The 26,861-nt window shown below is 40.4% G+C and overlaps 1 long non-coding RNA gene across 1 annotated transcript in view; it reads left to right on the top strand.

The window, feature by feature from the left end:
• LOC149985643 (uncharacterized) overlaps positions 1 to 26,861 on the top strand; it is a 125,127-nt gene that overhangs the window by 24,761 nt on the left and 73,505 nt on the right. The gene's annotated exons all lie outside the window — the stretch shown is intronic.

The raw sequence follows: 26,861 nt of genomic DNA, 5'->3' as shown, positions 1-26,861 counted from the left end.
CACTCACCAGTTAGAAAACAGGCCCACTCAAACTGCCACTTTGGACAAGTCGTCTGGACCAGACGCCATAAACAAGGGAGGGGCAGTGAAGAGAGAGAGAGCCTGAGAGCAAGAGAGAGAAAGAGACATACTCCAAATACAGTCAAAAGGGCATGTTGGTCATGGTGATGGGACCATGTGCATGTCTCACAATAAACTACTGTAGGGAGCAGAGTCGCAGACATGGTTCCATTTTGAACTACAATTACGAAACCGGCATGTACCATTGAGTTTGAATAAAAAAGCGTTTCCTCCTTCAAACAACAGTGCCTTGCATCCTGGAGAGACTCTGAATATTGGTGGACATTGATTATTAGACTAAAAAGAACATCCATTACTTTAACTTTAGACCATTCATACAGTGTATGAATTGATATCCTATTTTTAACTTATATTGAGAAAACATCCACTGTTGCTAGGAAACCCCTCATACACTACGATCTGGAGGAAAACAAAACTCATGTTCAAAACAAGGAGAGAAATAACACATCTTGATATTGATGTCCGTCCATATTGTCTTATACTCAAAGAGCCTTGACGTGATGTGGCCAGCAAATGTACAACTTATTTGAGCACAATAAATAAACATTTCTTCCACCACTGAATTCAGTTCCTGCGCTTAGATAGGCTGCACAATTTTGATATTCTTTTCACTAATTGGTCTTTTAACCAATCACATCAGATCTTTTTGCATAAGATCTTTTTCAGAGCTGATCTGATTGGTTAAAACTAGAAGCAAAAGTTTAAAACAAAAGTTTGAAGTGCCTTTGTACGAGGTATGGTAGTAGGTGCCAGGTGCACCGGTTTATGTCAGGAACTGCAACGCTGCTGAGTTTTTCACACCCAACAGTTTCCCGTGTGTATCAAGAATCATCCACCTCCAGCCAACTTGACAAAACTGTGGCCAGAATCCCTGTGGAACACCTTTGACACCTTGCAGAGACCATGCCCGACAAATTTGTGCCATCTATTAAACTGAAAATGGCTCTTCAAAACTAGGCACTGATTGACATTATTTGCATTTGAATCTAGGCCTATGACATAAGTAAATAAGAAGCGTGACCATTTCATCAAGTCATACATCTTTCTAATGTAATAGCCATTCATCAAATTTTCACAAATCCAATTTCATTGAAAATAAATCTAATTCTAATCAAATTTGATCAAATATGCAGTTGGTCATCATTTCATCACGAAACAATGATGTGAGTGGTGTAAGCGCCCTGATAATCTCCCACACCTGCTGACGTCAGCTTGGCTCCATATTTCATGGTTAATTGACTGAGATCACAACCTGTGGGTACTGTATTCCTGCTGAGTGCCAATAAAATGTCGACCGATCATTTTTTTAAAATCCAGAAGCCCATTAATGAATCATGTAGTGTCGAAGAGGCCATTTTTATTGTCGGCCTCGGGAAGTGAAAACAAGCGCGACGCGGCAGTTTCTAAAATGTCATAGTGTCATTACCCACTTTGATAAAGGCTTTGCTTGTTGTGCCGTTGCACGGTTTCATGTTTTGTTCCTGGTGAAGCACTAAATGTCACCTTTCAGTGGAGTGAAAGGGTGTGTGTCGTAATCTTCTCCAGGCCCTTTGATCTACTGCAATACTTTGAAGACAAAGAAACAACTTGATTGCTGGGGAAGTCGACTCGAGGCTTTGGAAGCGGTTTCCCAGCGGCTTAGACGACAGAGCTTGTCTCGTCCCTGCCACGTTGGGATTAAACATCTCCTAAGTTTAATTAACGAGGATTTCCAAATTCAGGTACACGTGTAAAAAGAATGAAACCCTAGAGATATTTTGCCACTTCAAAATGTTATGCAGTACATTGACTGCTACTGGCTGTGCCTTCTGTGTCTTTTACACTTACTTGCAAGGACATCCACACTAATGTGAAATTCCATCTTTGATGAAGAGTACACATAAGAATCCCTGGGTCTTGGGGATGTGTTGCCAACAGCAGGTCAGTGCTAGTAGACTGAGAGCTAGTGGGTAGCAGCTGGGCCCATGATTCCCTTTCAACACCGAGGCTGTTGTTTATCTATCTGCCTCAAAATGGTTCAGCATTTTGAGGCAGAATGAAAATGGCCCTGCATGACAAAATAGGAGTGTTATAGCTCATAAGCTTGTTGTAGATATTCGTTCACCTAGCCTGTAAAGTGAGGAAACGGCTGCAATGCAATATGCCGGCACGCAGAAATGTGGCCACAGTGGGTTGTGTGAGAATGCTTCATCATCACTTTAACACAGACGGAAATGCCAACTGACGATAGCTGTCTTCATAACACCAGTGTGATAGACAGATGCCGATACGCGGGCGCAGTATACAGTGGTAACAGCTCTGCCTCTACAGAGATAACCTTCACTTCGGGACAGACACAAGGTTACCCAGCCGGTTACTCCTCCAGCCCAGCCCACTAAAAAAATGCAGTGTCGAGACCGTGAGGAAATATTTCCAAAATGCCCCGGTTGTGTTGTATGAACGACGCCGGGTGCTTGCCAACTGGCTTTTTGATGCAAATGGTAGTTTTGGCATATAAATAGCCCCGGGGCGTCTGGTGTTATTGGGACTTGACAGGAGAACTGATATTGGGATGTGCAAAAATGCATATTCTGCCAAAAGGTTTGGTTGTGTGTGTGCTGTGTGCACTCAGGAAATGGATGTCCTTTCCCCGAGAAGAAACACTGTGCGCCCCGGGCCAAGAATGAAATCAACAGCAATAAAAAAAAAAAAACGGGCAAGATTACTGTCTGGCTAGGATTTACATATTAATGAACTGCGTTAAAATGCTGTTTGCTTGAATTTAATACTACTGCATTGTATTTCATTTTGGCACATTACTGAACTATATCTACTTAAACAAAACACCACAAATGGCTTTCTGATAGTCTATAAAATGAGTAGTGATCATTTCCAGAACAAATATGAGCCACTGTGAATACAATAATAACATACAATAACACAAAATATATACATACATATATACATAATGCCACAAGAATGTGTATATTCTTATATTTGCGTAATTAGGGAAAAATATATGAGTACATATCTTCCTATAATAGAATCAATATAGGTGATATTATGTTCGCTACATGACTCATCCACAGATGTATCCCAAAATGAGCTACAATGTGTCATGGTCCAGTAATATTTAAGGGAAAGGATGTCAAATCACATAACCTACTGTCACAATAGGCCTTCCTACTGCTATGCTGATACCGTTATTACAGGTGATAATAATGACAGGCTCTGACTAGTGAGACATGGATTTAACAGGGCTTGAACACCCTGACTCAAATATGGTCTGATCTGACATTTTAGCGAAACAAATCCTTTTGAAATTAAAGTGATCCGTTGGAATTTTTCATAGAAATAAGCCATGGGGTTCTGCCTGAATTCCTAGAAATCTATATTTCTGTGAAAAACACTAACCATATGCAACCAACCAATATTGAACCCAGGTCGTCTGCATGCCTCGAGACAGGGTTAGCCCACTGAGCTAATGAGCTAAAGCCCACTGAGCTAAAGACCTTGGCAATGGCTCTGGGAGCTTAAACATCTTCATGTCTGAGGCAGGGTTATCATGAAACGAGTCTCGTTCAACAAACTACTACCACGGCGTAAAATGGTCTGTTTCCGAGTGTGTAGATGTAATTAATAAAATCTTTAATGATAAGAAGTAGAACCTCAACTCTGCATGTAATCTACCCCAAACATTTATTTAGTAGGCCTATAACCTACAGAATTTAAAATAATAATTACAGACTATAACGTTAATGGAGTCTATATTCATGCATCATCAATTAATGAGTCAATATCAAATCAAACTTAAATTCAAATCTTTATTTGAAGTGCATTTAAAATAGCAACACACTTATAACAATAAAATTAAAAAACAAGCACAGCAGTAAAAGAGACCAAATGTTATCAAAGAACATAAAACACAAAGGCATCATTGATTAAATGGGGTTGTCACTAGCTACCACATCCACAAAGTAAAAATTATGGCTTAACCTTGCTTATTTCTGCAATTTATCTTCCTAAAATCAAAATTTAAAACCTAACCCTTACAGTGCCTTGCGAAAGTATTCGGCCCCCTTGAACTTTGCGACCTTTTGCCACATTTCAGGCTTCAAACATAAAGATATAAAACTGTATTTTTTTGTGAAGAATCAACAACAAGTGGGACACAATCATGAAGTGGAACAACATTTATTGGATATTTCAAACTTTTTTAACAAATCAAAAACTGAAAAATTGGGCGTGCAAAATTATTCAGCCCCCTTAAGTTAATACTTTGTAGCGCCACCTTTTGCTGCGATTACAGCTGTAAGTCGCTTGGGGTATGTCTCTATCAGTTTTGCACATCGAGAGACTGACATTTTTTCCCATTCCTCCTTGCAAAACAGCTCGAGCTCAGTGAGGTTGGATGGAGAGCATTTGTGAACAGCAGTTTTCAGTTCTTTCCACAGATTCTCGATTGGATTCAGGTCTGGACTTTGACTTGGCCATTCTAACACCTAGATATGTTTATTTTTGAACCATTCCATTGTAGATTTTGCTTTATGTTTTGGATCATTGTCTTGTTGGAAGACAAATCTCCGTCCCAGTCTCAGGTCTTTTGCAGACTCCATCAGGTTTTCTTCCAGAATGGTCCTGTATTTGGCTCCATCCATCTTCCCATCAATTTTAACCATCTTCCCTGTCCCTGCTGAAGAAAAGCAGGCCCAAACCATGATGCTGCCACCACCATGTTTGACAGTGGGGATGGTGTGTTCAGCTGTGTTGCTTTTACGCCAAACATAACGTTTTGTATTGTTGCCAAAAAGTTCAATTTTGGTTTCATCTGACCAGAGCACCTTCTTCCACATGTTTGGTGTGTCTCCCAGGTGGCTTGTGGCAAACTTTAAACAACACTTTTTATGGATATCTTTAAGAAAATGCTTTCTTCTTCCATAAAGGCCAGATTTGTGCAATATACGACTGATTGTTGTCCTATGGACAGAGTCTCCCACCTCAGCTGTAGATCTCAGCAGTTCATCCAGAGTGATCATGGGCCTCTTGGATGCATCTCTGATCAGTCTTCTCCTTGAATGAGCTGAAAGTTTAGAGGGACGGCCAGGTCTTGGTAGATTTGCAGTGGTCTGATACTCCTTCCATTTCAATATTATCGCTTGCACAGTGCTCCTTGGGATGTTTAAAGCTTGGGAAATATTTTTGTATCCAAATCCGGCTTTAAACTTCTTCACAACAGTATCTCGGACCTGCCTGGTGTGTTCCTTGTTCTTCATGATGCTCTCTGCGCTTTTAACAGACCTCTGAGACTATCACAGTGCAGGTGCATTTATACGGAGACTTGATTACACACAGGTGGATTGTATTTATCATCATTAGTCATTTAGGTCAACATTGGATCATTCAGAGATCCTCACTGAACTTCTGAAGAGAGTTTGCTGCACTGAAAGTAAAGGGGCTGAATAATTTTGCACGCCCAATATTTCAGTTTTTGATTTGTTAAAAAAGTTTGAAATATCCAATAAATATCGTTCCACTTCATGATTGTGTCCCACTTGTTGTTGATTCTTCACAAAAAAATACAGTTTATATCTTTATGTTTGAAGCCTGAAATGTGGCAAAAGGTCGCAAAGTTCAAGGGGACCGAATACTTTCACAAGGCACTGTACCTAATTTCAACCTTAACCACACTGCTAACCTTATGCCTAACCCTAAACTTAAATTTAGACCAACTAGTGAAAACTGGTTAAAGGCCAAGCTAAAAAGACTGGTTGACAAAGTTGCTGGATAAATGAAGACGTCTACTCAGGACGTTTATAATTAAAATACATTTGCCACAGTTCCGGTCTACTTATGGGGTGGCTCTCCCATAGACACCAATCTGATAGCATCTGGGTTTGGTCTACTTGTATATGAACCAGGAAATGTTTTGCCCGTGAGATGTCTCACTTCTTTTCCCGCCTGCTGGAGCAATGCACTTAATGTATATCTCAGTTTCTGTTTTGATGAGAAAGGAAGTGTTCGTTCATGAGCACAAACTCTTCAGCCAATCAAATGCATGTAAATAGAAGGGAGGGAGTGGTGATTGAAAGTAAATAATCCAATCAAACGAACAAAACCAGAAGTCAGTGTGTGACGGTTAAAAAAGACCAATCAAATGAACGCGATTTGAAAAGTCTGCCATACCACTTCCCTTTAAAAGGAAAAAACAATTAATTGTGGCGTGTTTTCTTTTAGCGGCCATTTAAAATGTTTCATTCCTGTAGCTAACAATGAATAACTCCTAGAATTTGTATCCGTCACAACAAGTCATGGATAACCTTTACAATAGTACTCGGAGACTGCAATACTCTACACCCAACGGGCACAACCTTCCAAATGCAACTCCGTAAAAAGATCAGCAACAGTCCTAACATTTGTCAGCAAAGAAATCTAGCTAGGTGGCTAGCTAGCTACAGTTGAATTCGGAAGTTTACATACACCTTAGACAAATACATTTAAACTCAGTTTTTCACAATTCCTGACATTTAATCCTAGTAAAAATTCCCTGTCTTAGGTCAGTTAGGATCCCACCTTTATTTTAAGAATGTGAAATGTCAGAATAATAGTAGAGAGAATGATTTTATTTTTATTTCTTTCATCACATTCCCAGTGGGTCAGAAGTTTACATACACTCAATTAGTATTTGGTAGCATTGCCTTTCAAATGTTTAACTTGGGTCAAATGTTTCGGGTAGGCTTCCACAAGCTTCCCACAATAAGTTGGGAAAATTTTGGCCCATTCCTCCTGACAGAGCTGGTGTAACTGAGTCAGGTTTGTAGGCCTCCTTGCTCACACGCACTTCTTCAGTTCTGCTCACACATTTTCTATAGGTTTGAGTTCAGGGCTTTGTGATGGCCACTCCAATACCTTGACTTTGTTGTCCTTAAGCCATTTTGCCACAACTTTGGAAGTATGCTTGGGGTCATTGTCCATATGGAAGACCCATTTGCGACCAAGTTGCCCAGCAGCAGCCCCAAAACATCACTGCTCTAGAGGAGATCTGCATGCAAGAATGGGCCAAAATACCAGCAACAGTGTGTGAAAACCTTGTGAAGACTTACAGAAAACGTTTGACCTCTGTCGTTGCCAACAAAGGGTATATAACAAAGTATTGAGATAAACTTTTGTTATTGACCAAATACTTATTTTCCACCATAATTTGCAAATAAATTCACTAAAAATCCTACAATGCGATTTACTGGATTTGTTTTTCTAATTTTGTCTGTCATAGTTGAAGTGTACCTATGATGAAAATTACAGGCCTCTCTCATCTTTTTAAGTGGGTCGAACTTGCACAACTGGTGGCTGACTAAATACTTTTTTGCCCCACTGTACAGTACATGTTTTAATATTGTTCCAGATTTGTTTTCTAGTTCTCTCTTTCTGCCTTTTATAAAGAGACCCCTCTGAGAAATGTGTGACTGAGACAGAACTCTGCAGGGGAGTGTAGGAGATAAGACTAGTCAGGTTTCCACTATAAATCAACTTGGACATTTACTACTAAGCTTTTAGATGGTCTCATGAGTAAAAGGTAATGACGTAGGCAGTGACATCACTAAGGCTGGACTTCGGGTTTAATAAAAGCAACTTGAGACCTTTTCAATTTTGCAGAACACACTGGGAAACATGTTATGTTCCTGTTGTCAACTTCTGTCTGCAATTGCATTAATAAAGGTTTTTGAATGATTTAATTAAAGATATCGTCATGTTATTGCTAATTTCACCAATGAGCCAATGATTGACAAGGAACAAGGAAACAAACTCCAACAGGACCATAAAAAACAATACCGATTAATCAGACAATTTTTATATATATATTAGTAATTATGACAATTACAAGGATACTGAATGAACACTTACATAAATAAAATCGATTTAGTCTCAAATAAATAATGAAACATGTTCAATTTGGTTTACATAATGCAAAAAGTGTTGGAGAAGAAAGTAAAAGTGCAATACGTGCCATGTAAAAAAGCTAACGTTTAAGTTCCTTGCTCAGAACATGAGAACATATGAAAACTGGTGGTTCCTTTTAACATGAGTCTTCAATATTCCCAGTTAAGAAGTTTTCAGTTATAGTTATTAGAGGAATTATAGGACTATTTCTCTCTATACCATTTCTATTTCATATACCTTTGACTATTGGATGTTCTTATAGGCACTTTAGTATTGCCAGCCTAATCTCGGGAGTTGATAGGCTTGAAGTGATAAACAGCACAATGCTTGAAGAACAGCGAAGAGCTGCTGGCAAATGCAGGAAAGTACTTTTTGAATGAATGCTTACGAGCCTGCTGCTGCCTACCACCGTTCAGTCAGACTGCTCTATCAAATAGTAGACTTAATTATAATATAATAAACACACAGAAATGTGAGCCTTAGGTCATTAATATGGTCAAATCTGGAAACTCTAATTTCGAAAACAAAATGTTTATTCTTTCAGTGAAATAAGGAACCGTTCCGTATTTTATCTAACGGGTGGCATCCCTAACTCTAAATATTTATGTTACATTACCCTTCCTTCAATGTTATGTCATAATTATGTAAAATTCTGGTAAATTAATTACGGTCCTTGTTAGGAAGAAATGGTCTTCACACAGTTCGCAACGAGCCAGGTGGCCTAAATTGCTGCATATACCCTGACTCTGCCTGCACAGAACGCAAGAGAAGTGACACAATTTCCCTAGTTAAAATAAATTCATGTTAGCAGGCAATATTAACTAAATATTAATGTTTAAAAATATATACTTGTGTATTGATGTTAAGAAAGGCATTGTTGTTTATGGTTAGGTACACGTTGGAGCAACGACAGTGCTTTTTTTCACGAATGCGCTTGTTAAATCACCACCCGTTTGGCGAAGTAGGCTGTGATTTGATGATAAATAAACATGCACTGCATTGATTATATGCAACGCAGGACAAGCTAGCAAAACTAGTAATATCATCAACCATGTGTAGTTAACTAGTGATTATGTTAAGATAGATTGTTTTTTATAAGATAAGTTTAATTCTAGCTAGCAACTTACCTTGGCCTCTTGCTGCACTCGCGTAACAGGTGGTCAGTCTGCCACACATTTTCCTTGTGGAGTGCAATATAATCGGCCATAATATAATTGGCCATGCCGGCCATGCCGATTAATCGGTCGACCTCTAATTCAGTATATACATTTTTTATTTAATAATCAGAAAAACCTTTGTTTTGTTTTTATAAAGCCCTTTTAACATCAGCTTTGTCACAGAGTGCCTTACAGATACCCTGCCTAAACCCCCAAAGAGAAAGCAATGGAGATGCAGAAGCACAGTGGCTAGGAAAAACTACCCAGAAGGCAGGAACCTAGCAAGAAACATAGAGAGGAACCCAGGCTCAGAGGAGTGACCAGTCCTCTTCTGGTAGTACAGGGTAGATGAAGTGTAACGACATTTATTGGATATTTCAAACTTTTTTAACAAATCAAAAACTGAAAAATTGGGCGTGCAAAATGATTCAGCCCCCTTAAGTTAATACCTTGTAGCGCCACCTTTTGCTGCGATTACAGCTGTAAGTCGCTTGGGGTATGTCTCTATCAGTTTTGCACATTGAGAGACTGACATTTTTTCCCATTCCTCCTTGCAAAACAGCTCGAGCTCAGTGAGGTTGGATGGAGAGCATTTGTGAACAGCAGTTTTCAGTTCTTTCCACAGATTCTCGATTGGATTCAGGTCTGGACTTTGACTTGGCCATTCTAACACCTGGATATGTTTATTTTTGAACCATTCCATTGTAGATTTTGCTTTATGTTTTGGATCATTGTCTTGTTGGAAGACAAATCTCCGTCCCAGTCTCAGGTCTTTTGCAGACTCCATCAGGTTTTCTTCCAGAATGGTCCTGTATTTGGCTCCATCCATCTTCCCATCAATTTTAACCATCTTCCCTGTCCCTGCTGAAGAAAAGCAGGCCCAAACCATGATGCTGCCACCACCATGTTTGACAGTGGGGATGGTGTGTTCATGGTGATGAGCTGTGTTGCTTTTACGCCAAACATAACGTTTTGTATTGTTGCCAAAAAGTTCAATTTTGGTTTCATCTGACCAGAGCACCTTCCTCCACATGTTTGGTGTGTCTCCCAGGTGGCTTGTGGCAAACTTTAAACAACACTTTTTATGGATATCATTAAGAAATGGCTTTCTTCTTGCCACGCTTCCATAAAGGCCAGATTTGTGCAATATACGACTGATTGTTGTCCTATGGACAGAGTCTCCCACCTCAGCTGTAGATCTCTGCAGTTCATCCAGAGTGATCATGGGCCTCTTGGCTGCATCTCTGATCAGTCTTCTCCTTGTATGAGCTGAAAGTTTAGAGGGACGGCCAGGTCTTGGTAGATTTGCAGTGGTCTGATACTCCTTCCATTTCAATATTATCGCTTGCACAGTGCTCCTTGGGATGTTTAAAGCTTGGGAAATCTTTTTGTATCCAAATCCGGCTTTAAACTTCTTCACAACAGTATCTCGGACCTGCCTGGTGTGTTCCTTGTTCTTCATGATGCTCTCTGCACTTTTAACGGACCTCTGAGACCATCACAGTGCAGGTGCATTTATACGGAGACTTGATTACACACAGGTGAATTGTATTTATCATCATTAGTCATTTAGGTCAACATTGGATCATTTAGAGATCCTCACTGAACTCCTGGAGAGAGTTTGCTGCACTGAAAGTAAAGGGGCTGAATAATTTTGCACGCCCAATTTTTCAGTTTTTGATTTGTTAAAAAAGTTTGAAATATCCAATAAATGTCGTTCCACTTCATGATTGTGTCCAACTTGTTGTTGATTCTTCACAAAAAAATACAGTTTTATATCTTTATGTTTGAAGCCTGAAATGTGGCAAAAGGTCGCAAAGTTCAAGGGGGCCGAATACTTTCGCAAGGCACTGTATGTAAATGTGATATTTCATTTTCTAATTTTTATAAATTAGCAAACATTTCTAAAAAACTGTCTTTGTTTTGTCATTATGGAGTATTGCATGTAGATTGATTGACTGAATTTTTGAATAAAGCTGTAGAGCAACAAAATGTGGAAAAAGTCAAGGGGTCTGAATACCTTCCGAAGGCACTGTACACTACACATCCCAATCAGAAGCCATGGATTACAGGCAACATCAGCACTGAGCTAAAGGCTAGAGCTGCCGCTTTCAAGGAGCGGGACAGTAATCTGGACGCTTGCAAGAAATCCCGCTACACCCCCAAACGAACCATCAAACAGTTAAAGCATTAGTACAAGACTAAGATCGAATTCTACTACACCGGATCTGATGCTCGTCGGATGTGGCAGGACTTGCAAACCATCACGGATTACATAGGGAAACCCAGCCATGAGCTGCCTAGTGATGAGAGCCTACCAGACGAGATATATTCCTTCTACTATCCTTGCTTTGAAACAAGCAACACTGAACCATGCATGAGAGCACTAGCTGTTCCAGAAGAATGTGATCACGCTCTCCGTAGCCGATGTGCTTAAGATCTTTAAACAGGTTATAAGGTGTCTCTATACCGGGACGTTTGTCGCTAACGTGCACGAATGTGACTAGGATGACCTTGTAAGTAACAGACAACTTTCCAGGAAATAGGCATGTCTTATATGTGCAGAAAGCTGAAATTATTGTTAATCTAACTGCACTGTCCAATTTACAGTGGCTATTACAGTGAAAACATAACATTGCTATTGTTTGAGGAGAGTGCAAAAAAACAAGAAACTTTTATAATGGCAAATGATTTGACACATTCACCTCTGAACATAAAAAATGTACTTACATTCAGTAATCTTGCTCTGATTTGTCATCCTGAGGGTCTCAAAGATAAAATGTAGCATCGTTTTTATATTAAAATGAAGGAACTGGTTTCTACAGTTTCAACCCCGGCTGTTTCTGGACCCACACCCATCCCGCCCGGCCATCTAGATGTGTGAAGGTTATTACATTTTCTGTAGGGAAGCTAACTATCCATCATGTATGAAGTTCCTGGGAGTGTGTAAAATGTAATTTTTTAAAATGTATGTTCTCAATGGTTATGTACTTGAAAATGTATCAATTGACCAATTCGGGACATTTGAGCAGACTTGATTAAAAATGTTGTGCAGTAATGTAATGCTTCACCGGCTCAGTCTGAAATGTTGCACACACACTACTGCCATCTGGTGGCCACAATCTAAATGGTGCCTAAACTCCTATGTTCTTTTATGGCCTTTCTCTTGCATTTCAAAGATGATGGAACAAAATACAATTCATGTTTTTTTTTCTTTGTATTATCTTTTACCAGATATCATTTGTTATATTTTCCTACGTTAATTTCACATTTCCACAAACTTCAAAGTGTTTCCTTTCAAATGGTATCAATAATATGCATATTGTTGCTTCAGGTCCTGAGCTACAGATTTTGGTATGTAATTTTAGGTGAAAATTTAAAAAAGGGTTTGATCGATAAGAGTTAACATTCACAAGGCTGTGCGGCCAGACGGATTACCAGGACGTGTACTCAGAGCATGCACTGACCAGCTAGCAAGTGTCTTCACTGACATTTTCAACCTCTCCCTGACCCAGTCTGTAACACCTACATGTTTCAAGCAGACCACCATAGTCCCTGTGCCAGAGAACGCCAAGGTAACCTGTCTAAATTACTATCACCCTTTAGCACTCACATCTGTAGCCATAAAATACTTCGTAAAGGCTGGTCATGGCTCACATCAACACCATCATCTCAGACATCCTGGACCCACTATAATTTGTATCCCGTCCCAACAGACCCACAGATGACGCAATCTTTATTGCACTCCACACTGCCCTTTCCCACCTGGACAAGAGGAATAAGTATGTCAGAATAATGTGCATTGACTACAGGTCAGCGTTCAACACCACAAAGCTCATCACTAAGCCCAGGACACTGAGACTAGGCACATCCCTCTGCAACTGTATCCTGGACGTTCTGAAGGGAAGCCCCCAGGTGGGAGGGTAAGCAACAACACATCCACCACGCTGACCCTCAATAAGGGGGCCCCCCAGGGGTGTGTGTTTAGTCCACGACTAGTCCACGACTAGTCCACGACTGCGTGGCGCTGCACGACTACAACACCATCATTAAGTTTGTTGACGACATGACTGTGGTAGGCCTGATCATTGACGACGATGAGGCAGCCTATAGGAAGGAGGTCAGAGACCGGGAAGTGTGGTGCTAGAACAACAACCTCTCCCTCAATGTCAGCAAAACAAAAGAAGCGGATTGTGGATTACAGAAAACTCCCCCACTCACATCGATGGGGCTGTAGTGGATAGGGTCTAGAGCTTCAAGTTCCTCTGTGTCCACATCACTAAAGATCTATCATTGTCCACACCAATGGAGGGGGCATGCTTAGAGGATTTCAGATGCATTTCCCTTCCCTGTCAGCTCTCTGGAAGAAAAAAAATTCCTACAGAGGAAAAAGCATTTAATTTCTTAAAGCCGAAGCATTATGAATAATCAGCATTAACACACAGCAGAACACCAAGGAACCTGCAACTCAGCAGGAATCTAAGGACAGTATTACAGCATTTCATCTTTATTTAATCTGTTTAGTCCTGTTATCTTACATTTACATAATAACTGAATTGTTGATCTGACCCTTTCAACTTAAATATAATTTATTGTACACTATTCATTTAGAACCTGAGCACAAATTATTTCATACAAAACGTTATATGTTGCTAATGCATTTTCCATCTGATTTTAGCATATAAAAATAAATACTTATAAGAATTCAAATCTGACTTTGTTCTAAAAAGCAATATTTTCGACCCGTTGCAAGCATATATTTGGAAGGGAAAGGAAAATCTCTCTGCATGAGCATCAATATATCTGCTTAGAGCAAAGCCACAAAAAATGAACTTTCACTTCAATGTAGAAGGATGAGAGACACAATTTAATTGAGTCTCACACATGAACTTCAAAGTCACACCAAGAAGTAATTCCAGGCCTTTTCGTGTCCTCTTTATTAAAGGCAGACTCCTCCTCATCCCCTTGGCCTGTCATGTTCTCACTGTGTCCCCTGCTCCCATTCAGTTGGGATTAATGAAATATGTGGTATTACATGTCAAAATAAGAATGAGAGCGAGAGAGAGAGCGAGCGAGCGAGCGAGCGAGAGAATTAAAAAGAAACTCTACCTTTTCCTTCTAGCCTGCTAAGCATAATCTTCTAATGGAGAGTTCAAGCCATACGGGAAGTTTTGGGGCTACTGAACTCACCCAAACCCTACCGATTAGACATTGTTCCTGTGCTGCAAATGTACATTTTCAGTCATGCAACTACATAGAAAATGAATGTCTTGAAACTAAAAACCATGTGTTTCTCTGCGACAAGGACAATTCTATTTTCCCTTCAAGCACTTTAAATTAAATTAAGATCCTACGAATACTCTGGAGGCACCTGATGTGCCATTGCCCACGATGACAAAATACTAGGATGGAAGTACGGCTGGGAATGAGAAGAATGGAACAGCAGCAGTGGATGAGTGATAGAATAGAACAGTTAATTTTAGAAGAAAAAGGTAGAGTAATCAGTATTTCCTTTTTTGTTCTGACACATTAATGGGTCTACAGGTGCTTGCTTCCGGTCTGAGGCCAACAATCTAACAGCTGTCAACTGTAGTTTGCTCTCATTCGTATTTCAGGCGGCAGCCACATTCCTGGTCTCTCTCTCTCTCTCTCTCACTCACACACACACACACACACACACGCACACACACACACACACACACACACACACACACACACACACACACACACACACACACACACACACACACACACACACACACACACACACACACACACACACACACACACACACACACACACACTTTTCATACAACTTAGAGCTCCCCATGTTCAATCGAGTTTAGAATTAACAAAAAGTCTATGCTTATTTCAAACAAGATCAATCTAACTACTACACACATTTTTATAGGCCTGAACTGTGATTCCTGGATGGTACCCAAAGGATGTATGCATGGAAAATGGAAAAAACATTGAAGTCACACTGTGAAAGGCTTCTTTGTGGGAGGCCAATGGATTTGGCACTGATTTCCTCCAAGTCAAGCAACACTTCTCCTGAATCTAATTTCCATGAGGATAACATTCTCAACTGTAGTAATCTAACCTTAACTGTCCTCATCCACACATACACAGCACCTCTAATGGAAACAGTAGAATATTTCAACATTTAACAAAGTTGAATATAATAAGAATAACATTGCCCTGTTTGATTCCAATTGAAAACCAAAGTCAGTTTATCTAAGCTGACATTTGAAATAAGGCATAACATGATGTAGCAAAACAAAATGAATGCAAAAGCAGAGAAAAGGTCCATCTCATAAAGGAAAACAGGTAGTCCCTTTCCTAAATCAGTGTTTAAATCCCAAGGACCCTGTGGATGGAGAGGGAAGAGAGACACATACAGTCTCTGTCATCCCAAATGTGTGGGCTTTATTCATCCCTGCTACTCAAAGTGGAGTTAGGCCACTTGCAGCTGAAAGCACCAGCAGAAGCCTTGGGTTTACCCTCTCCTTTCCAGTGCATTCAATCTCCATCTTTCATATTTAGATGCAGTTTATTTTCCTGCTCATGTTGGAAGGTAAAAACCAGTGGAGACTGACTGCAGTGAGAAAATCCAGATGCCGCTGCTCTGGCTGTCTCAATCCTACCGCTCTACAGGGGTACAAATAGGCAGACAAACAGGAACCGGAGGATGACAGTGAGCCACTAAACCCATGGAAAACCAAGGGAGACTGCAGAACAAGTAACAGCATGGAGGTTGACCTGTCACAGTAGAGGATGAGTAAAGCTAGTTGAACAGGTTGGTTGGCTGACCAAGAGAAATACAGTATGTTGGATATCATCCTTCAAATAGATTTCTTATTTCAGCTTTCAGTATACGCCATAAACATCACATTTTACAGAAACCAATGTATCAAATGGGCTTCATACCAATGACATAAGCATTTTCTTTAAAGATTTCCCAGACTTTTTCCAATATGTGAGGCGGCCTATGAGAACCCGTAGGATGTCGCAACGACGCATTGTTAGGAAAAAGCCAAAATGCAACGAGAATCTGTTTTTGTGGAAAATGAGATTTTGGTTCTTTTGGATACTTAAGGAAATGTCTTAATTTCCAACTTTTTTTTACATTTAGCAAGCAAATCCTAGCTAGCACTTTCCTGACCTGAGAATGTCACAGCTGACTTGTCCCACTCAAGATATTATGCTACAGATAAATTAAATCAGGCTGGTTTCGACACAGAATAATTACAGTGCCTTGCGAAAGTATTCGGCCCCCTTGAACTTTGCGACCTTTTGCCACATTTCAGGCTTCAAACATAAAGATATAAAACTGTATTTTTTTGTGAAGAATCAACAACAAGTGGGACACAATCATGAAGTGGAACGACATTTATTGGATATTTCAAACTTTTTTAACAAATCAAAAACTGAAAAATTGGGCGTGCAAAATTATTCAGCCCCCTTAAGTTAATACTTTGTAGCGCCACCTTTTGCTGCGATTACAGCTGTAAGTCGCTTGGGGTATGTCTCTATCAGTTTTGCACATCGAGAGACTGGCATTTTTTCCCATTCCTCCTTGCAAAACAGCTCGAGCTCAGTGAGGTTGGATGGAGAGCATTTGTGAACAGCAGTTTTCAGTTCTTTCCACAGATTCTCGATTGGATTCAGGTCTGGACTTTGACTTGGCCATTCTAACACCTAGATATGTTTATTTTTGAACCATTCCATTGTAGATTTTGCTTTATGTTTTGGATCATTGTCTTGTTGGAAGACAAATCTCCGTCCCAGTCTCAGGTCTTTTGCAGAACAAAACTCCTTTAACTCCTCTAGCTCCACAATGAAATAGGGTGCAGGCCAGGCAGCAGGCTGTTAGCCAGCCTGCCAGCATAGTGGAGTCTGCCACTAGCACAGTCAGTGTAGTCAGCTCAGCTATCACCATTGAGACCGTGTCTGTGCCTCGACCTAGGTTGGGCAAAACTAAACATGGCGGTGTTCGCCTTAGCAATCTCACTAGGATAAAGACCACCTCCATTCCTGTCATTATTGAAAGAGATCATGATACCTCACATCTCAAAATAGGGCTACTTAATGTTAGATCCCTTACTTCAAAGGCAATTATAGTCAATGAACTAATCACTGATCATAATCTTGATGTGATTGGCCTGACTGAAACATGGCTTAAGCCTGATGAATTTACTGTGTTAAATGAGGCCTCACCTCCTGGCTACACTAGTGACCATATCCCCCGTGCATCCCGCAAAGGCGGAGGTGTTGCTAACATTTACGATAGCAAATTTCAATTTACAAAAAAAAAAAATGACGTTTTCGTCTTTTGAGCTTCTAGTCATGAAATCTATGCAGCCTACTCAATCACTTTTTATAGCTACTGTTTACAGGCCTCCTGGGCCATATACAGCGTTCCTCACTGAGTTCCCTGAATTCCTATCGGACCTTGTAGCCATAGCGGATAATATTCTAATCTTTGGTGACTTTAATATTCACATGGAAAAGTCCACAGACCCACTCCAAAAGGCTTTCGGAGCCATCATCGACTCAGTGGGTTTTGTCCAACATGTCTCTGGACCCACTCACTGTCACAGTCATACGCTGGACCTAGTTTTGTCCCATGGAATAAATGTTGTGGATCTTAATGTTTTTCCTCATAATCCTGGACTATCGGACCACCATTTTATTACGTTTGCAATTGCAACAAATAATCTGCTCAGACCCCAACCAAGGATCATCAAAAGTCGTGCTATAAATTCACAGACAACACAAAGATTCCTTGATGTCCTTCCAGATTCCCTCTGTCTACCCAAGGACGCCAGAGGACAAAAATCAGTTAACCACCTAACTGAGGAACTCAACTTAACCTTGCGCAATACCCTAGATGCAGTTGCACCCCTAAAAACTAAAAACATTTCTCATAAGAAACTAGCTCCCTGGTACACAGAAAATACCCGAGCTCTGAAGCAAGCTTCCAGAAAATTGGAACGGAAATGGCGACACACCAAACTGGAAGTCTTCCGACTAGCTTGGAAAGACAGTACTGTGCAGTACCGAAGAGCCCTTACTGCTGCTCGATCATCCTATTTTTCTAACTTAATTGAGGAAAATAAGAACAATCCGAAATTCCTTTTTGATACTGTCGCAAAGCTAACTAAAAAGCAGCATTCCCCAAGAGAGGATGACTTTCACTTCAGCAGTGATAAATTCATGAACTTCTTTGAGGAAAAGATTATGATTATTAGAAAGCAAATTACGGACTCTTCCTTAAATCTGCGTATTCCTTCATGCTCAGTTGTCCTGAGTCTGCACAACTCTGCCAGGACCTAGGATCAAGAGAGACACTCAAGTGTTTTAGTACTATATCTCTTGACACAATGATGAAAATAATCATGGCCTCTAAACCTTCAAGCTGCATACTGGACCTTATTCCAACTAAACTACTGAAAGAGCTGCTTCCTGTGCTTGGCCCTCCTATGTTGAACATAATAAACGGCTCTCTATCCACCGGATGTGTACCAAACTCACTAAAAGTGGCAGTAATAAAGCCTCTCTTGAAAAAGCCAAACCTTGACCCAGAAAATATAAAAAACTATCTGCCTATATCGAATCTTCCATTCCTCTCAAAAATTTTAGAAAAGGCTGTTGCGCAACAACTCACTGCCTTCCTGAAGACAAACAATGCATACGAAATGCTTCAGTCTGGTTTTAGACCCCATCATAGCACTGAGACGGCACTTGTGAAGGTGGTAAATGACATTTTAATGGCATCGGACCGAGGCTCTGCATCTGTCCTCGTGCTCCTAGACCTTAGTGCTGCTTTTGATACCATCGATCACCACATTCTTTTGGAGAGATTGGAAACCCAAATTGGTCTACACGGACAAGTTCTGGCCTGGTTTAGATCTTATCTGTCGGAAAGATATCAGTTTGTCTCTGTGAATGGTCTGTCCTCTGACAAATCAACTGTAAATTTCGGTGTTCCTCAAGGTTCCGTTTTAGGACCACTATTGTTTTCACTATATATTTTACCTCTTGGGGATGTTATTCGAAAACATAATGTTAACTTTCACTGCTATGCGGATGACACACAGCTGTACATTTCAATTAAACATGGTGAAGCCCCAAAATTGCCCTTGCTAGAAGAATGTGTTTCAGACATAAGGAAGTGGATGGCTGCAAACTTTCTACTTTTAAACTCGGACAAAACAGAGATGCTTGTTCTAGGTCCCAAGAAACAAAGAGATCTTCTGTTGAATCTGACAATTAATCTTAATGGTTGTACAGTCGTCTCAAATAAAACTGTGAAGGACCTCGGCGTTACTCTGGACCCTGATCTCTCTTTTGAAGAACATATCAAGACCATTTCAAGGACAGCTTTTTTCCATCTACGTAACATTGCAAAAATCAGGAACTTTCTGTCCAAAAATGATGCAGAAAAATTAATCCATGCTTTTGTCACTTCCAGGTTAGACTACTGCAATGCTCTACTTTCCGGCTACCCGGATAAAGCACTAAATAAACTTCAGTTAGTGCTAAATACGGCTGCTAGAATCCTGACTAGAACCAAAAAATTTGATCATATTACTCCAGTGCTAGCCTCTCTACACTGGCTTCCTGTCAAAGCAAGGGCTGATTTCAAGGTTTTACTGCTAACCTACAAAGCATTACATGGGCTTGCTCCTATCTATCTCTCTGATTTGGTCCTGCCGTACATACCTACACGTACGCTACGGTCACAAGACGCAGGCCTCCTAATTGTCCCTAGAATTTTTAAGCAAACAGCTGGAGGCAGGGCTTTCTCCTATAGAGCTCCATTTTTATGGAACGGTCTGCCTACCCATGTCAGAGACGCAAACTCGGTCTCAACCTTTAAGTCTCTACTGAAGACTCATCTCTTCAGTGGGTCATATGATTGAGTGTAGTCTGGCCCAGGAGTGGGAGGGTGAACGGAAAGGCTCTGGAGCAACGAACCACCCTTGCTGTCTCTGCCTGGCCGGTTCCCCTCTTTCCACTGGGATTCTCTGCCTCTAACCCTATTACAGGGGCTGAGTCACTGGCTTTACTGGGGCTCTCTCATGCCGTCCCTGGAGGGGGTGCGTCACCTGAGTGGGTTGAGTCACTGATGTGGTCATCCTGTCTGGGTTGGCGCCCCCCCCCCCCCCTTAAGTTGTGCCGTGGCGGAGGTCTTTGTGGGCTATACTCAGCCTTGTCTCAGGATGGTATGTTGGTGGTTGAAGATATCCCTCTAGTGGTGTGGGGGCTGTGCTTTGGCAAAGTGGGTGGGGTTATATCCTTCCTGTTTGGCCCTGTCCGGGGGTGTCCTCGGAGTGGGCCACAGTGTCTCCTGACCCCTCCTGTCTCAGCCTCCAGTATTTATGCTGCAGTAGTTTATGTGTCGGGGGGCTAGGGTCAGTTTATTATATCTGGAGTACTTCTCCTGTCCTATTCGGTGTCCTGTGTGAATCTAAGTGTGCGTTCTCTAATTCTCTCCTTCTCTCTTTCTCTCTCTCTGAGGACCTGAGCCCTAGGACCATGCCCCTGGACTACCTGACATGATGACTCCTTGCTGTCCCCAGTCCACCTGGCTGTGCTGCTGCTCCAGTTTCAACTGTTCTGCCTTATTATTATTCAACCATGCTGATCATTTATGAACATTTGAACATCTTGGCCATGTTTTGTTATAATCTCCACCCGGCACAGCCAGAAGAGGACTGGCCACCCCACATAGCCTGGTTCCTCTCTAGGTTTCTTCCTAGGTTTTGGCCTTTCTAGGGAGTTTTTCCTAGCCACCGTGCTTCTTCACCTGCATTGCTTGCTGTTTGGGGTTTTAGGCTGGGTTTCTGTACAGCACTTTGAGATATCAGCTGATGTACGAAGGGCTATATAAAATAAATTTGATTGATTGATTGATTGCAGACTCCATCAGGTTTTCTTCCAGAATGGTCCTGTATTTGGCTCCATCCATCTTCCCATCAATTTTAACCATCTTCCCTGTCCCTGCTGAAGAAAAGCAGGCCCAAACCATGATGCTGCCACCACCATGTTTGACAGTGGGGATGGTGTGTTCAGCTGTGTTGCTTTTACGCCAAACATAACGTCTTGCATTGTTGCCAAAAAGTTCAATTTTGGTTTCATCTGACCAGAGCACCTTCTTCCACATGTTTGGTGTGTCTCCCAGGTGGCTTGTGGCAAACTTTAAACTACACTTTTTATGGATATTTTTAAGAAATGGCTTTCTTCTTGCCACTCTTCCATAAAGGCCAGATTTCTGCAATATTCGACTGATTGTTGTCCTATGGACAGAGTCTCCCACCTCAGCTGTAGATCTCTGCAGTTCATCCAGAGTGATCATGGGCCTCTTGGCTGCATCTCTGATCAGTCTTCTCCTTGTATGAGCTGAAAGTTTAGAGGGACGGCCAGGTCTTGGTAGATTTGCAGTGGTCTGATACTCCTTCCATTTCAATATTATCGCTTGCACAGTGCTCCTTGGGATGTTTAAAGCTTGGGAAATATTTTTGTATCCAAATCCGGCTTTAAACTTCTTCACAACAGTATCTCGGACCTGCCTGGTGTGTTCCTTGTTCTTCATGATGCTCTCTGCGCTTTTGACGGACCTCTGAGACTATCACAGTGCAGGTGCATTTATACGGAGACTTAATTACACACAGGTGGATTGTATTTATCATCATTAGTCATTTAGGTCAACATTGGATCATTCAGAGATCCTCACTGAACTTCTGGAGAGAGTTTGCTGCACTGAAAGTAAAGGGGCTGAATAATTTTGCACGCCCAATTTTTCAGTTTTTGATTTGTTAAAAAAGTTTGAAATATCCAATAAATGTCGTTCCACTTCATGATTGTGTCCCACTTGTTGTTGATTCTTCACAAAAATATACAGTTTTATATATTTATGTTTGAAGCCTGAAATGTGGCAAAAGGTCGCAAAGTTCAAGGGGGCCGAATACTTTCGCAAGGCACTGTAGCTAGCTAGTTAGTAATGTAGTAGTATAAATTTGTCATTTACAATCAGCAATGTAGCTATGAATACAAGTGGGTCGGATTTAGATTTTGTAAACAAATAGCTATACACCAGACCTAACGAGTAAGGTTAAAAAAAAGAGGTTCATTCTTCTTCCAATGTTGCTTGATCAGGGATATTAGCTGGCCAAAATTACATGAAAAGTTATCCAAATATATTAACAGTCTTGCAGTAATTTCAGCAGTTCAGAATTATTTTGATATCGAAAGCAAAGCAATCGATATGCTATGTTAAAGTTGTTTGAAGTGAGAGGCATCTTGCTGTCAGTGGTTAGCTAAAGTTAAAGTCGGAAGTTTACATACACTTAGGTTGGAGTCATTAAAACTCAATTTTCAACAACTCCACAAATTTCCTGTTAACAAACTATAGTTGTGGCAAGTTGGTTAGGACATCTACTTTGTGCTTGACACAAGTAATTTTTTCAACAATTGTTTACAGAGACATTATTTCACTTATAATTCGCTGTATCATAATTACAGTGGGTCATAAGTTGACATATACTAATTTGACTGTGCTTTTAACCTTTCTGATCTCCCCATCCCGGATCCGGGTTCGTGAATACAGACTCAAGCTCATTACCATAACGCAACGTTAACTATTCATGAAAATCGCAAATGAAATGAAATAAATATGCTAGCTCTCAAGCTTAGCCTTTTGTTAACAACACTGTCATCTCAGATTTTCAAAATATGCTTCTCAACCATTGCAAAACAAGCATTTGTGTAACAGTATTGATGGCTAACGTAGCATTTAGCATTAACATTCAGCTGGCAACATTTACACAAAAAAACAGAAAAGCATTCAAAAAAATCATTTACCTTTGAAGAACTTCAGATGTTTTCAATGAGGAGACTCTCAGATAGCAAATGTTCAGTTTTTCCTGAAAGATTATTTGTTTAGGACAAATCGCTCCGTTTTCTGCGTCACGTTTAGCTATGAAAAAAACCCTGTATCCAGGATTGTGTAAATCTATCAGCAAGCTCATTAGCATAACACAACGTTAACTATTTATGAAAATCGCAAATGAAATGAAATAAATATGCCATCTCTCAAGCTTAGCCTTTTGTAAACAACACTGTCATCTCAGATTTTCAAAATATGCTTCTCAACCATAGGAAAACAATAATTTGTGTAAAAGTAGCTAGCTAGAGTTAGCATTTCACGTTAGCATTTAGCGTTAGCATTAGCGTTAGCATCCAGCACGCAACATTAACAAAAACATAAAAGCCTTCAAATAAAATCATTTACCTTTGAAGAACTTCTGATGTTTTCAATGAGGATACTCTCAGTTAGATAGCAGATGCTCAGTTTTTCCAAAAAGATTCCTTGTGTATTAGAAATAGCTCTGTTTTATACATCACATTTGGCCACCAAAAAAAATCCATAAATTCAGTCCTCAAAACGCAAACTTTTTTCCAAATTAACTCCATAATATCGACTGAAAACATGGCAAACGTTGTTTAGAATCAATCATCAAGGTGTTTTTCACATATCTCTTCATTGATACATCGTTCTTGGACACATGCTTTCTCCCCTGAATCAAATGGTAAAGTGGAAGCAGCTGGCAATTGCGCACCGAATTCGACGCAGGACACCAGGCGGACACTTGGGAAATGTAGTCTCTTATGGTCAATCTTCCAATGATATGCCTACAAATACGTCACAATGCTGCTAAGACCTTGGGCGAACGACAGAAAGTGTAGGCTCATTCGTTGCGCAATCACAGCCATATAAGGAGAGAATGGAAAACAGAGCTTCAGAAATTCTGCTAATTCCTGGGTGATGCATCATCTTGGTTTCGCCTGTAGAATGAGTTCTGGGGCACTTACAGACAAAATCTTTGCAGATTCTGAAACTTCAGAGTGTTTTCTTTCCAAAACTGTCAAGAATATGCATAGTCGAGCATCTTTTCGTGACAAAATATCGCGCTTAAAACGGGAACGTTTTTTATCCAAAAATGAAATAGCGCCCCTAGAGCTCTAAGAGGTTAAACAGCTTGGAAAATTCCAGAAAATTATTATGTCATTGCTTTAGAAGCTTCTGATAGGCTAATTGACATAATTTGAGTCTACCTTCAAACTCAGTGCCTCTTTGCTTGACGTCATGGGAAAATCAAAAGAAATCAGACAAGACCTCATAAACAAAAGTGTAGACCTCCACAAGTCTGTTTCATCCTTGGGAGAAATGTACAATGCCTGAAGGTACGATGTTCATGTGTACAAACAATAGTATGCAAGAAAAAACACCATGGGTCCACACGTTCTGTCTCCTAGAGATGAATGTACTTGGTGCAAAAAGTGCAAATCAATCACAGAACAACAGCAAAGGAACTTGTGAAGATGCTGAAGGAAAATATCTATATCCACAGTAAAAACGAGTCCTATATCGACATAACCTGAAAGGCCGCTCAACAAGGAAGAAGCCACTGCTCCAAAACCGCCATAAAAAAGCCAGAATATGGTTTGCAACTGCACATGGGGACAAAGATCGTACTTTTTGGAGAAATGTCCTTTGGTCTGATGAAACAAAAAAAGAACAGTTTGGCCATTATGACCATCGTTATGTTTGGAGGAAAAAGGGGAAGGCTTGCAAGCCGAAGAACACCATCCCAACCGTGATGCACAGGTGTGGCAGCATCATGTTGTGGGGGTGATTTGCTTCAGGAGAGACTAGTGCACTCCACAAAATAGATGGCATCACAAGGTAGGAAAATTATGTGGATATATTGAAGCAGCATCTCAAGACATCAGTCAGGAAGATAAAGCTTGGTCGCAAATGGATCTTCCAAATTAACAATGACCCCAAGCATACTTCCAAAGTTGTGGCAAAATAGCTTTATAATCTCTTTGGGCTAGGGGGCAGTATTTTCACGTCCGGATGAAAAGCATGCCCAAAACTGCCTGTTACTGCATATAATTGGCAGATTTGGATAAAAAAAAACACTCTAAAGTAGAGTTCGACCGATTATGATTTTTCAACGCCGCTACCGATACCGATTAATAGAGGACCAAAAAAAAAACGATACCGATTAATCAGCGATTTTTTAAATGTATTTGTAATAATGACAATTACAACAATACTGAATGAACACTTATTTTAACTTAATATAAAACATCAATAAAATCAATTTAGCCTCAAATAAATAATGAAATGTGTTCAATTTGGTTTAAATAATGCAAAAACTAAGTGTTGGAGAAGAAAGTAAAAGTGCAATATGTGCCATGTAAGATAGCTAACGTTTAAGTTCCTTGCTCAGAACATGAGAACATATGAAAGCTGGTGGTTCCTTTTAACATGAGTCTTCAATATTCCCAGGTAAGAAGTTTTAGGTTGTAGTTATTATAGGAATTATAGGACTATTTCTCTCTATACCATTTGTATTTCATATACCTTTGACTATTGGATGTTCTTATAGGCACTTTAGTATTGCCAGTGTAACAGTATAGCTTCCGTACCTCTCCTCGCTCCTACCTGGGCTCGAACCAGGAACACAACGAAACATCCACCCTCAAAGCAGCGATACCCATGCAGAGCAAGGGGAACAACTACTCCAAGTCTCAGAGCGAGTGACGTTTGAAACGCTATTAGTGCGCACCCCGCTAACTAGCTAGCCATTTCACATCACATCGTTGCACCAGCCTAATGTCGGGAGTTGACAGGCTTGAAGTCATAAACATCAGAGCTGCTAGCAAAACGCACAAAAGTGCTGTTTGAATGAATGCTTATGAGCCTGCTGGTGCCTATCATCGCTCAGTCAGACTGCTCTATCAAATCATAGACTTAATTATGACATAATAACAGAAATGCGAGCATTAGGTCATTAATATGGTCGAATCCGGAAACTATCATCTCGAAAACAAGACGTTTATTCTTTCAGTGAAATACGGAACCGTTCCGTATTTTATCTAACGGGTGACATCAGTCTAAATATTCCTGTTACATTGCACAACCTTCAATGTTATGTCATAATTACGTAAAATTCTGGCAAATGAATTCGCAATGAGCCAGGTGGCCCAAACTTGCATATACCCTGACTCTGCATGCAATGAACGCAAGGGAAGTGACAATTTCACCTGGTTAATATTGCCTGCTAACCTGGATTTCTTTTAGCTAAATATGCAGGTTTAAAAATATATACTTCTGTGTATTGATTTTAAGAAATGCATTGGTGTTTATTGTTAGGTACAAGTTGGAGCAACAACAGTCCTTTTTCGCGATGGCGCACTGCATCGATTATATGCAACGCAGGACATGCTAGATAAACTAGTAATATCATCAACCATCTGTAGTTGTAACTAGTGATTATAATTGATTAGGTTTAATGCTAGCTTGCAACTTACCTTGGCTTCTTACTGCATTCACGTAACAGGTAGGCTCCTCGTGAGGCAGGTGGTTAGAGCGTTGGACTAGTTAACCGTAAGGTTGCAAGATTGAATCCCTGAGCTGACAAGGTAAAAATCTGTCGTTCTGCCCCTGAACAAGGCAGTTAACCAACCGTTCCTAGGCCGTCATTGAAAATAAGAATGCGTTCTTTACTGACTTGCCTAGTTAAATAAAGGTGTAGAAAAAATATTACCGATTTCCGATTGTTATGAAAACTTGAAATCGGCCCTAATTAATCGGCCATTCCGATTAAATCGGTCGACCTCTACTCTAAA

The sequence above is a fragment of the Oncorhynchus mykiss genome, chromosome 1, assembly GCF_057628025.1.
Source record: "Oncorhynchus mykiss isolate SJ-2025 chromosome 1, ASM5762802v1, whole genome shotgun sequence".
Classification (NCBI taxonomy): Eukaryota; Metazoa; Chordata; class Actinopteri; order Salmoniformes; family Salmonidae; genus Oncorhynchus; species Oncorhynchus mykiss.
The sequence above is the reverse complement of the archived record's forward strand: the minus strand, read 5'-3'. Positions and strand labels throughout refer to the sequence as shown.